This window comes from Ovis aries, chromosome 3, assembly GCF_016772045.2.
Source record: "Ovis aries strain OAR_USU_Benz2616 breed Rambouillet chromosome 3, ARS-UI_Ramb_v3.0, whole genome shotgun sequence".
Taxonomy (NCBI): domain Eukaryota; kingdom Metazoa; phylum Chordata; class Mammalia; order Artiodactyla; family Bovidae; genus Ovis; species Ovis aries.
Genome location: NC_056056.1, coordinates 42,720,047 through 42,733,959, shown reverse-complemented (window position 1 = coordinate 42,733,959; position 13,913 = coordinate 42,720,047). Strand labels below are relative to the sequence as shown.

Genomic DNA, 13,913 nt, shown 5'->3' with positions numbered 1-13,913 from the left:
ACCCTCACGCCAGAGCTTCAACAGTGAGAGAGCCTCCAATTGACCTTGGAGTCCAAAGGACACAGTTAGACCTGCCTCAGTATTTCAAGGCCCAGTTATAAAGTCTGGAGCATTGTCAAAGGGGACAGGGGCACATGACGATCAAGGCTTGGCCTTGGAAGTCCATGAACAGATTTTTGATGCTTCTCCCTTCTACCCTGAATTTTCTGTAGCTCAGCTGAACTTAAAAAACATGTCCTCTATTTGTGATGAAAGGAATAGCTTGTGTTTGCCAAGTCCTTAACTCGTCAATGCACTTTCCAATCTTGGGTGTCATTTGGTCCTTATGGGAGACAGCAGAACTGTGTCACAGACTTTATTTTAGACCTGTGGGACTAAGGTGCAGAGAGAGGAAGAGACCAATCTCGTGCCATGTGACTAGTGGGGTTGAGCTGAGGTTGGGACCCAGGGCTTGTGACTCAGTGCAGAGCTCTTTGCAGCCTGCTTTTTGAATTTACAAGATGGATTCCTGCATGTGGATACCACATGCCAGGGTGGAAACACACCTTGTCTGTTAATTCTCATTCCTCTGAGAGATAGGAACTCTATCGTCCTCATTTGCCAGACTGGGAACTCATGGTGGACATCCTGTCTTGGCCAGACAAATGTCTCCTGCAGGACCCAGCTTCAGTGTGATTCCTTGGGTTCTTTCCTGGTTTCCCAGCAGCTATGGGTACTCCTCCTTACTCTGCTCTTGAATCTGTTGGTCTCTCCTCTATAGCATCCATCATCCTATGGGATGGTAATCATTGGCCTTTGAGTGGTTTGAGGGTATCCTTTTTTTTTTTTGACACGATTCAACCGTGGGTAATGATATTCTTTCTCTTTTCTTTGTAATTTTGCCTGAACTTTTGTTTCTTTGGGGTCCTCTGGAGTAAAAGAAAGCATATTATACATCAGGGCACATTTGACAGATACAAGTGATTATACTAATAGTGGGATTATTTCCCCACATGTCCAATGTATTCAGGCTTCTTTCAAATGAAATGAGTTTAAAACTCATCCCTAAAAATGAAATGAAGTCTTTAAGTTTAATTCTACCTACTTTTTATCTGGATTTCAAAACCTTTTTGTTTTTAATGAGAGTGATATTGTGCTGCCCATAATTTACTTTAAAATACTTTGATACAGATAGCTTGATTTTATACTTATATATCTTTATATATATATATATATATATATATAAATATGATATATACTCACACACATGGACTTCAATTATCTTTGTAACCACAACTAGAGGTTTTACTTTTTGTAGGTGAAAAAATAGTGTTCAAGATCTGTGGATTGGTTAGAAATATTGCAGTGACCCTTCCCCTTTGCATAACAGTACGTAAGAACATAGTCCAGTGGTCCGTACCTTTCCAAATGATGCCAGATGTTTCCTTTGGAAATGATCCTGTACCAGCCACTGATTAGAGAATTCTGGTCCCACAAATCTAATTATAAAATCAGCCGAAACCTGCTGCTAGTCTATTGTCACATCTTCCTTTGGCAGACCTAAAACTTTCTACAGGGATGGACAGCTGGAATGTCATGCTTACAGACTTGGTTGTATGAGCATTTTGGAGCCTGCTTGCTAAGTGAATGAATGTATATGTGGTGGAATTTTGTTTGGGACTTAATTTTATTGTAAGCAAATGGTGGGGCTTCCCAGCTGGCTCAGTGGTAAAGAATCCACCTGCCAATGCAGGAGACACAGGAGACATCAGTTCAATCACTGGGTCCAGAAGATCCCCTGAAGAGAGTAATGGCAACCCACTCCAATATTCTTGTCTGGGAAACCCCATGGACTGAGGAGCCTAGAGAGCTATAGTCCATGGGGTCACAAAAGGGTTGGACATGACTTAGTGACTAAACAACAGCAACAGTCAAATGGCAAGGGGAGAGGTCTATAGACCCCACCCACCTCTAGCTATTGGATGCTGCCCGTTTGCTAGAAAGAACCTAATAATTGTGAACAACCAAGTTGGCTTAGGTGAGATCACAACAGAAGATAATGGAAAAACTGAGTTCATCTCTTAGAGTAGTCTTTGGCTCATTAGATTACTTTATTGCCATTCTTAGGATATTCCATCATCAACCTTCTCAGTTTTGCAAAGGAGGCTAATAAAGTATCCTCTAAGCAAACAACAAGAACACAACACTGCTAATGATATCTTAGCTTCGTCTTATTATGGCTCCGAAATTTAGTTTTCAGAATACACTGGGGGCCAAGGATGACATGGGTGCCTGCATGATGAGCGTCATCCTGTCCAGAGAGAGAGGATTGCTTGACAGTGTACACAAGGGCAGTAATGATGGCAGCACTGCTATCAATCCAGGGTCACTGGGGAAAGACTCCAGTTTCTTTAGCACGTTTTACCACATGGGGCCTATTAGGATTGAGGGGAGAAGTTTGCTGCAGATTTTGTGGGAATCCATGGCAGCTCAGCATGCTTTAGATGGTGGGGTAAATCCTGCGTTGTCCCTCATTTATAGGGTTGGAAGTTATAGAGAGATTTCTTTTTTATACACATGTAATAATAACTTGGCAAAAAGAGTCTGTATGTAGAAGAGAATCCTGGAATGAGATATATCAACTGTTACTTATGGTTGTCTTTGGATGGTGGAAATAAGGATAGTACTCTTCTTTCAACTTTGGTTTTTCACAAAACATTTTAGTGCCTGATGATACGATTTTGAGGCACTTGGTATAGGGTCTTTCAGCCTTGAGTGAGTTGGGGGTACAATGTCCAAGCTCTGACTTGGCCGCAGGGTGACAGCAACGCAGACTGACCCCTTGGGCATTGCCAGACTTATTATAGGAGGAAAGAGCCCAGAGAGGGAAGAGAGTTTCTTAATAGAGAAATGGAGGCTTGGATCATCTTAATTTCAATATTAGAAGAACAGTGACCTTTTTTGATATTCCAAGTTTCTACAACAGGTCACAATGCATCAGAAGCATTTCCCCATGCTACTAGATACTTTAACTAGATATACCCAATATAAATATATATATATTGTAGTCCCACTATCCAAACACACTCACTAAATTAAGGATTGAATGTTATGTCATTGAATGGTTGGCTTATTATTCAATGAATGATAGCTCTACAGTTGGAAATTTAGATCTTTTCATTTTTCATCATATATTACAATGAATATAATTGTGCATAAAGCTTTCTTTGGTTTGTTTCTGATAACAGTAATATTAGTTAGTGTTTATGCAAGCTGCTTACCCTTCTAGAACTTCAAATTTTGTTGGCAAGGGACTCCCCTGGTGGTCCACTGGTTAAGAATCTGTCTGCCAATGCAGGGGACGTGGGTTCGATCCCTGATCTGGAAAGGTGACATATGTTTCAGAGCAACTAAGCCTGCGGGCCACAACTACTGAAGCCTGTGTGCCTAGAGCTCATGCTCTGCAACAAGAGAAGTCACTGTAATGAGAAGCCCCTGCACTGCAACGAAGAGTAGCCCCCTACTCACCTTAGCTGGAGAAAGCGGGCGTGCAGCAGCAAAGATCTGATGCAGCCAAATAAACTAATTAATTAAAAAAGAAACAAAAAAACCCAAACTTTGTTGGCAAGTAGGGTCAGGGACGCAAGTAAAATAATAAAATGACACAGGATGAGATCCTATGGTAATCAGCAACAAATAATTTGTACAGCTAGTGCATAAATTAAGGTGAAGTAGGAATTGAAATATTACTTATACAAGTTTACTAAACTCACCTGATCTTTGGTTTCAGATAAAGCTGAGTTCAAATACAGATACTGACATTTATTTGCTATGTGATTTTTGGATAAGTTACTTACTGCTTGACCCTCTTTTCTGAAAGATATTTTTTTGAGGGGGAAAGAAATGCCTCATCTTGGATTTAAATCCAATAAATGCATGCCAAAATATGAGATGCTTTTACGTAGCTGTGAATTTTAAGGAAAGATAATATTTTATTGGGCCATTCTGGAGTCCTTAAGTCACACCAAGTGTAAGTTTACACCCTCCCCTGAATTCCGTACAAGTTTAGAATGTGGTACAGAGTGTCCTAGTTAATTCACGTCACTCATTCATGTAACTAATATTCACTGGCACTTAACATGTGTCAGACACTAGCGGCTATGGGGACTTTTTATATCCTTTTCAAGGTGTATCAGTCTTATCAAAAATGGCCCCAAAACCAGAGTAAAACAATTTTTTCTCAGAGCAATTGAGGGCCTGAATACTAAACAATTTTTGAAAAAAGATTAAGTGATATGTACAGTCTGGTTATTAATAAGCTCCCAATGGAAATGCCAGTGAACAGCAAAGTGGCACCTATAAGAAGCCCCTGCCTGGCTCAGCTTTTAGGGGAATCACGCTTGGGGACGACTCCTGTGACATTATGAGCTGCTCATAAAGTCTGCCCTTGAGGTCAGTGCTGCCAGCCCAGTGAGCACTAGTGATAAGTACTCCAGAGGCTGATGACTAAACTCAGGTACCTCACTTTAACCCCACTTTTTAGGCAAGCCGACTCAGCCTGGAGAACTGGGTCCAGTAACACTGTGACCCCAGGGTTGTAGCCAGCAACACACTTCCACTTCTCTGCTGCTGATGAGTCGCTTCAGTCATGTCCGACTCTTCGCGACCCCATGGACTGCAGCCTACCAGGCTCCCCCGTCCCTGGGATTCTCCAGGCAAGAACACTGGAGAGGGTTGCCATTGCCTTCTCCAATGCATGAAAGTGAAAAGTGAAAGTGAAGTCGCTCAGTCGTGTCCGACTCTTAGCAACCCCATGGACTGCAGCCCCCCAGGCTCCTCCGTCCATGGGATTTTCCAGGCAAGAATACTGGAGTGGGGTGGCATTGTCTTCTCTGAAGTGATTTTGGAGCCCTCCAAAATAAAAGTCTGACACTGTTTCCACTGTTTCCCCATCTATTTGCTATAAAGTGATGGGACTGGATGCCATGATCTTAGTTTTCTGAATGATGAGCTTTAAGTCAACTTTTTCACTCTCCTCTTTCACTTTCATTACGAGGCTGTTTAGTTCTTCTTCACTTTCTGCCATAAGGGTGGTGTCATCTGCATATCTGTTATTGATATTTCTCCTGGCAATCTTGATTCCAGCTTGTGCTTCTTCCAGCCCAGCGTTTCTCATGATGTACTCTGCATATAAGTTAAATAAGCAGGGTGACAAAATACAGCCTTGATGTACTCCTTTTACTATTTGTAATCAGTATGTTGTTCCATGTTCAGTTACAATAAGAATTTTAAAAATTGTTTGCCAGTATGATATGTGGAAAATATGAGATTTCATGATTTAATTTGCATTTCCTTGATCATTGGGGAAAGTAGCTCATTTTTCACATGTATCTGTCATTTATACTTCCTTTTTGTGCATCGCTTGTTCACTCTTTTTGCTATTGGCGTGCTCATCTTTTTCATATTGATTCAGAAGAGCTTTTTCATATGAAGGACGCACATTTAATTTTAAGTGTTAAGATTCTAGTTAAAAGGGAAAGTGATCACTATGCAAAGAAAACATGAGCACATTTTATTAGCTAGTTCCCAGTCTTGCTCTTCTCTAATCACTGCGTCTGTGGAGACTAGAGTGAGGACTCTAAAATGCAAGTCTGATCCTGTCGTTCTCTCTTTTTTAAAAGGATTAATTTATTTTTGGCTGTGCTGGGGCACGGGGTCTTCTTTGCTGCGTGTGGGCTTTCTCTAGTTGCGGCGAGTACAGGCTATTCACTAGTTGCCGTGCACAGGCTCCTCATTGCTCCGGCTTTTCTTGTTGCAGAACATGAGCACCTGGGCTTCAGTGGTTGTGGCACACAGGTTTAGCTCCTCCACAGCATGTGGGATCTTCCCAGAGCAGGGATCAAACCTATGTGCCCTGCATTGGCAGGAGGATTCTAATCCCCTGGACTACCAGGAAAATCCTCTGACTCCTTTTAATAGTTCCTGATTGTACTATGGTACAGTCCATCTCCCACATGTAGAGTGCCAGGCCTTTTATTACGATCCTGCTTGCCCCTCTTGACTCCTAACCCTCTATATCTAGTTCTAAGAGCTATTCATATTTCATCATCTTCGGCTCCCAGGAACTGCCAACCTCTACCTCTCTCTCTCTCTTCTGGGCCTTTGTGCTATATCTTCTGCCTAGACCTCTCCCAATTCTTTTTCTGATAACCACCACTCATCATTCAGATCTGCCTTGGATACCACTTCCTTTAGATCAGTGATTCTCCGCCAGGGATGCTTTGTCCTCAGGGGACTGTGTCTGGAGACATTTTTGATCATTATACTGGGAGGGAGTTATGTTAATGACATCTAGTGGGTAGAGGCCAGGCTTCTCAGGTAGCTCAGCTGGAATCTGTCTGTAATGCAGGAGACCCCAGTTTGATTTCTGGGTTGGTAAGTTCCTCTGGAGAAGGCATAGGCTACCCACACCAGTGTTCTTGGGCTTCCTTGGTGGCTCAGATGGTAAACGATCTGCCTCCAATGCGGGAGTCTTGCGTTTGATCCCTGGGTTGGGAAGATCCCCTGTAGGAGGGCATGGCAACCCACTCCAGTATTCTTGCCCAGAGAATCCCCATGGATAGAGGAGCCTGGCGGGCTTCAGTCCATGGGGTCGCAAAGAGTCACACACTACCAAGCGACTAAGTACAGGAAAGCACAGTGGACAGAGGCCAGGGATGCTGCTAAATATTCCACAAGGCCAGGGATGCTGCTAAATATTCCACAACAAAGAATTATCTGGCCTGAAATGTCAATACTAGTGAGGTTGAGAACCCCTGTTCTAGATCTAAAAAGTCTTTACTAGTCTTCCCTCTGATTTGCTAGAGGTAGATGGGGGAGCCTAGCGGGCTGCCGTCTCTGGGGTTGCACAGAGTCGGACACGACTGAAGCGACTTAGCAGCAGCAGCAGCAGCAGCAGCAGCAGCAGCAGCAGCAGCAGCAGCAGCAGCAGCAGCAGCAGCAGCAGCCTTACTAATCTACCTCTCTCTGCCCTGTCTAAGACTGGGCCTTCCTGTGCCCACAGCCTCCCAGAACATTATCCTGTGTTACTATGTTCGTGGATTTACTGCACTGTATTGTAATTGTTCTCTGGACTAGAAGCTTCTTGAGGGGAAGAACATGTTTTGTTACTCCAGGGCCAGGGCTGAGAATATGGTTGGCAGAAGCAGCTTAGGACATTGTGCAGTGGGGAAACAAAGTGCCTGGACTTGATTCCCAGACTCTGCTACTTGCTAGCTGTGTGCTCTTTGGTGAATTACTAACCTCTCTGTGCCTCAGTTTCCTCTTCTGTAAAATGGGGATATTAATAGCATCTATCTTGTGAATTATTAGGAAGAATGCATAGGTAAATGTTGGTGGATTGCTTAGAGAAGTAGGCTCTCTACAAGATTATTGTATAGATTATTTCCTATAAATAAAGGAGTATTAATGAAATGAGTGCTCAATAAATATTTGTTGACTGAATGATCAAGGCATGCCTCACTGTGGGTTTGGTCATCTCTCCTTTTCTTATCTTTCTCCCATTTCATTCAGCACACAGTAATTTTCTCCAATGATTTGAAAAGCTTCTTCGTAGTTGTTAATTTTTCTAGGCTCACATTATATCCCTAAGTAGCTCTGTGATCATGAGCTGCTAATTTTCCTTAAAAATGTTCCTATATCTATTTGTGTAAAGGGGCAAATGAGAGTAAGCCAAAATATGGAATCATAAACACATACATTCGTTTTGGAAATGCCTTTCTTTTAAATAAAATATGTATGTGGTTCCTCCTTTTGTATGCGGGGTGTACTATGGAGAGGCTTTTACAAATGAATTTGCTTTAAAAGGAGCTTTACACAAGGTACATGAGCACACGCTGGAGCAGTGTCGTGTACCATCTCAAATCAGCGTCGGCTGTTACATATTTGAAGTTAATTTGACGTTGAAGTAAACAAATCAAAGTGTGTTTATGGGATAATTAGGCCCTATTCTCAATGCTGTGGCTAAGAAGTTTTGTCACAATTACTGATCAGTGGTTTTCTTTGTTTTGCTTTCAGAATTCCATAGCAACACATAAAAATAAAGTGGTTGCTATTACATGGGTACTTATGTAATTCCAGCATCCTGTATGCAGAGTATCTGAGGAGGAAGTCAACAAATTCTTAGCTGACTCCTCTCTTGGCTCATAGAGTAGAGCCTGGTTGGATCTTCAGAAATGGAGAGGAAAAGAGAACTTTTATAAATGTGGTCCAGTCTTCCACAATTGCTTTAAAACGCATGTTCCTGCTCATTTCTTGCTTCCTCTTGTGCATTGTGGTTTTTTTCCTTGCCACTGGGGAGAACTGGTTCACAATCTTGTGAAATGAAGTCTTCCATCTAGATCAACAAGGAACTTGACATGAGAAACCAAAGCAAGAGAGTACCATACATCATACTTAAAAAAATTTTTTTTTTTTCCCCAAAGAAGCTCATTACATTCCCTAAAGGAGTATACAGTTGGACCTTGATATCCATAGGGGATTAGTTCTAGGATCCACCCAGATACGAAGATTTGCCTGTGCTCAAGTCTCATAGTTGGCCCTGTGTATTTGCAGTTTCCACTTCCAGAGATTCAGCCAACCACTGATCATAAACGTAGTAGTATAGATATTGAGGGGGCCTCCCAGGTGGCTCAGTGGGTAAAGAATCCACCTATAATGCAAGAGACACAGGAGACGTGGGTTCGATCCTTGGGTTGGGAAGATCCCCTAGAGGAGGAAATGGCAACCCACTCCAGTATTTTTGCCTGGAAAATCCCACAGACAGAGGAGTCTGGCTGGCTACAGTTGATAGGGTCACAAAGAGTCGGAAAGACTAAGCATCTAAGCAGGGAGATAGGTATTTGAAAAAATCCAAATATAAGTGGACCCAAGGCAGTCCAAACCCTTAACTGTTCAAGGAGCAACTTTACTTAATCACATATACTCAGAGGAGTCTTTTTATGGTGTGCCAGTGCACTTGCCGGAAGGTATATTTAGGAGAAGGGATCTGAGGGTATTGAGGACTGCCTGGAGGGCTGGAGATGGGGAGCCCTGCCCAGCAAATCTCCCTGAAATTGTTCTGACGCACTAGAAAGGTCTTGGAGTGATCTGTTCTTCTTGAACACCATCTCCCCGGTATTTACTCAAAGCAGGCTGGCATTTACAATGGGTCCTTCTACAAAGAATCTGTTTCTTTTCTGATCTTTAAACGAAGTTGCGGATCAGTCCCCAGTTCTTAGCTTGAACGTCAGTTCCATTTTTCCTCCTTTCCTAAACTCCAAGACTCCTTGCCCTGGGCACACAGCCTACTGTTTTCCAACAGCATCTCTGTCCCTGCAACCGCCCGCTGCTCATTTGAGGTCCTTGGTGACAGTGGCGCTGTGCCACCGTCAAATCTCTGGGGTCTGCTGCTGAGTATTATTTTAATTTCTCTTCATCTAAATTCCTCATAGAGCAGCTTTTGAAACATGAGATTGTCTTATTAAGAGGTACTTATTGTAAAGTAGAGTGAGCTGCACCTTTGATGAAGACAGAAGAGGCCAAGTTTGACGGGTTGGACAGCGTTAGACAAAGAGAGTAATTAATGACTTAATTGCCTCTTCACCCTTTCCTTTTTAAGAAAAGTTTTTCTTCTTTTCTTTCAAAACTCACCAGGCTGAAAATTGGAATTCCCAATGCTATTTTACAGCTTAGTGCAAAAAGAAAAAAAAAATGGAGCCCAATTTTTCTCTTAGATTTTCCTGTAACAGCATCCTCACTTACTTTCTAGAATCATCATCTATTGATTTTACCTGTAGTGGCCTTGGAAGTTGCAGTGATCTGTTTCTGAGAAGTTCAGTACCTTGTATGGATTTCCCTGTGTTGGTTTAAACGCTGATAAGATACATGGCAAATTAATGAAATAAAAATAGCTTTGTCAATAATCAGAAGAGAAGCCACTTTCAACATTTGTTCAGTACCCACTGCTTTTCAGGGCCTAGACAAAATTAGTGCGTAGGATTAAAGAATATATTTGTCTTTTATCCTATGTTTGAGTACTTGATCACAGAGGCATGGTTTAATCCAAACATCAATAGCACCTCGTCAATTCCGTCAGAGACAGCTGTCAAAGTGGACTTTGGGTTTGTTAGGGCTTTGCGTTTTATCCTTTTTTAGGGTCATGGAGTATTTTCTTTGATTCTTGATGCTGAAATCTTTCTTAATCTTCTAAACTTGAGAAACATCTGTTAAGATTTAATAGGACGGTTTTTGTCTTAAAATTAGAGCCCATCTTGCAAATCATTCTACCTCCTTTCCTTTTCTACCCCAATGTAGAAAACTGGGGAGCTGGGACGGAGGAAGGGAAGCCCATGGCCCTCATCAGACAGGAGTTCTTCTGGTCAGTGTGCAAAGAGTATGTTGGAGTGATGCTCAGGCAGGGCACGACATTTCTGAATGCTGGATGCTGGAAACTGGCGTTCAATTTTATTTTATTTCCTGGTGACATTAGCAATTTCCCTATAGCACATCACTTAGCTTGGGATCTGAGTGGCAGATTTATGGATACTCGTGAATAATGAGACAAAAATGATATAAGGAAGAGAAACAGCTGGAAATAGAAATTTTAACCTTTTCCCGTAAGCCTCCTTGTTACTGGATTGCATCGTGTCAACAAAATTTAGTAGCTAACATAGCTGGAGGTACAGTAATGGCATCTAAAAATATATGCCTCCAAATACATACAGACAGCTGTCATCTCTGTTGACAGAATATATTAGTCATTATCCTCATCAGTAGACACAAAATCATCACAGTTTTCATAATGGAGGCATTTCATACCACATAATTGCTAGTGATTTTGGAAGTCCTCCGATAAAGCCACCACCATTGTAATCATGGTGTTTTCATTTACTTGCTTTTTGTATACTTAACCTGGATATTAACACCTTAACCAGAGTGCTTCACAGGGAAACATTAAAAGCCTTCTAATTTATTGCTTCAGACACGTTACCGCCTCCCCTTGATAAGGAACATGGGCTGGAAACTTCTGTTTTGAACAGGAGGGGGGTCCAAGCCCTTTCCCACTGAAGGTGCCAATATCCGAATCCAAACCTTTTCTAAATGTATTGGAAAAAGATGTCTAACTCCCGAGAACTGGATTTGTACCATTTTCCAAGGGTTTCTTGCTCCTTCTCAAATGCAGGAAGGAATCCCCTGTGCAGAGCCTGTGGGAAATGGTGGCACGAGGGAGATTCTGGATGCTTGATGCCACCTTTAGGAGCCTTGTGACTTTGGGGAGCTTTTTGACCTGTCCTGAGCCTCAGATTCTTAGTGGAAAGTTGGGGAATAATCATAACCATCTTTCAGCTCTGTTCAAACACCCCGTGAAAGCACTTAGAATGTGTCTGCTGTAGAACAGATGATTAAAAAAGAACAGCTTCTTGGTGTTCCTGCCCTGTTACCCTGTACTGAATTCTTGCCACCTTCCTCCTCTGCCTCGACATATATATGCATTCTTGTTCCCTTTGCCATTTGATACCTTCTGTGGAACTGGTGCCAGATTTACTCAGGAAATGGAAGTAGAACAGCAGCCTCAGCTCTTTCTCCTCTATTTTTCCCTCATCTATTTTTCTCCAGCCTGATAAGGGAGAATTCTTATTGTTACATGTCTTAACATGCATGCGTGAAAAGTCACTTCAGTCGTGTCCGATTCTTTGCAACACTATGAACTGTAGTCCATCATGCTTTTGTTTGTGGGGTTCTCCAGGGAAAAATACAAGAGTGGGTTGCTATTCTTTTCTCCAGGGGATCTTCCTGACCCAAGGATCTAACCAGAGCAAAACATTAAGATCTGTCACTTACTGTATCAGGCCTTGTGTCAAATGCTTACAAATATTATCACGTTTAATCCTCATAATGACCCTGTTGGGTAGATGCAATTCTTATCCACATTTTCCAGAGGAGGAAACTGAGGCTGTGTCTTGAGAACAATAAGTATCCCATCCTCATAGAGCAAGTAAGCCCCAGAACTGAGCAGGGGTCTGGAAGCCCAGTGGTTGCCTCCTTGCAGCGTTTTTTTTATTGTCAGGCACCATCTCCCAGAGCCTAAGTCCCCAGGTCCTCACAGCTGGGAGGAAGGCCTTCTGTGTGGCTGAGAGGGAGATAGCCCACCCTCTGGGAGGGTGCGTTGCTCTTCACAGTGCAACGGGGTCCTGCCAAGGGTGGTTGTTTTTCCCCCTCCGCCTCTTCCTCCCACTTCTGACAAGGTTTTCAATCAGCAGCTTGTAGAGGTCCGGCCTGTGGTCTTCATTTCATGCAATATGCATAACTGAATTCCCCCGAGGGGACTGAAGGGCAGAGGGAGAAGGGGAAGGGGGGATACAAAGGTCCCTTGAATCAAGGACAGAAATGTGCTGTGAGTACAGGCTGAGAGCAATGCCTTGTTTAAGCTTCTGGTGACTCTCAGCAGTGAAGGGGACACTGCTGCTGCAGGACGTGGGGCCCCTGGGTGGCTGGCTGGGGGGTGCCTCTCTACCTCGGTTCTGGTTCCTGGCAAAATCTGCACAGAAAGCGGCGCGGGCTGCTGCTCAGGCCTCTGTGCTCAGGAAGAAGGCGTTTCCTCCCCTTCTGGGAAGTGCCCCTAGGTGGCTTCTTCAGGTGGAAGTCCTGCTCCCCTGGAGGATAGGCTGCCTATTCCTTCCACAGCCTCGAGTGGAACCAGCGCCCTCCTCTCTCCGGTTGGAAATTTGTTTCTGTGGAGATTCTGCTGGTTGCTTCCACTTTATCAACAGGCTGGGTCTGCATTTCACCTGGAAGCCATATTCATTTTTAAAAAAAATCTGTCTAAAGCAGGATAGTGGTTTCAAGGAAGAAAAAAGTCAAGATGCTCATGATCCTGAACCAAACGCTGTGTATTTGCTACCTCCATCCAATAAATGGCTTGTGATCCACCGGGAAATAAGGGCTCCTTGAATCAAACGGCAGGAATGTGCTGCCCTTTAGTGCAAGCTGAACAGAATGTCTTGTTTGAACTTACGTGGGGCCAGAGAATTATCTGAAAAAGAAGACAGATCAAAGTTAAATTCTGGTTTCTAAATAGAAGTAGAGGGTTTTTTTTTTTTTTTTTAAAAGAGGTTGTTTGCAGTCTTTAAACCTCCATTATCTGGTTAATATCTTTTTCTTAGGATCCACAAACACGATTTTCTCTAAAAGAGGGGTCTGCCTGTGTTATTGGCAGTCCTCAGAGGGCCTGATGTTTAGAGGGCCAGGAAGAAGAGGTTCTGGAAGTCTAGGAGCAGAGACATAACTCCCGCTTTGTTTAAAGTGTTCTTTTAAAAAAATTGTGGTAAAAGTCACATAATATAAAACATGCTATTTTAACCACATTTAACTGTACAGTTCAGTGGCACTAAGGACATTTACGTGTGTGCATGCTAAGTTGCTTCAGTCATGTCTGCCTCTGACTCTTTGCAACCCCATGGACTGTAGCCTGCCAGGCTCCTCTGTCCATAGCATTTCCAGGCAAGAATATTGGAGTGGGTTGTCATGCCCTCCTCCAGGGGATCTTCCCAACCCAGGGACGGAACTTGGGTCTCCTGCATTGGCAGGCAGATTCTTTACCGTCTGAATTACCAGGGATGTCTCTAAACTGACACTCTCTCCTCATTAAATACCAGCTCCCCATTGCTCCCTCTCTATCCCCTCAAACCCTGGCATCTATCAATGTACTTTCTGACTCTAAGAATTTGACTATTCTAAGTACCTCGTATAAGTGGAATCAAACAGTATTTGTCTGTACCTCATGTATATTGCAATGTACTTTTCTTTAAGGAATTTTATAACTCCTTTACTCAGTGTTCAAGACTCCTCTGGGCAGCAGCCACAGGCATATAAGAAATAATTAGGCTCCTGACCTG

General features: G+C 42.9%; 1 long non-coding RNA gene across 1 annotated transcript in view; it reads left to right on the top strand.

The window, feature by feature from the left end:
* LOC121819028 (uncharacterized) overlaps positions 1–13,913 on the top strand; it is a 108,084-nt gene that overhangs the window by 54,069 nt on the left and 40,102 nt on the right. The gene's annotated exons all lie outside the window — the stretch shown is intronic.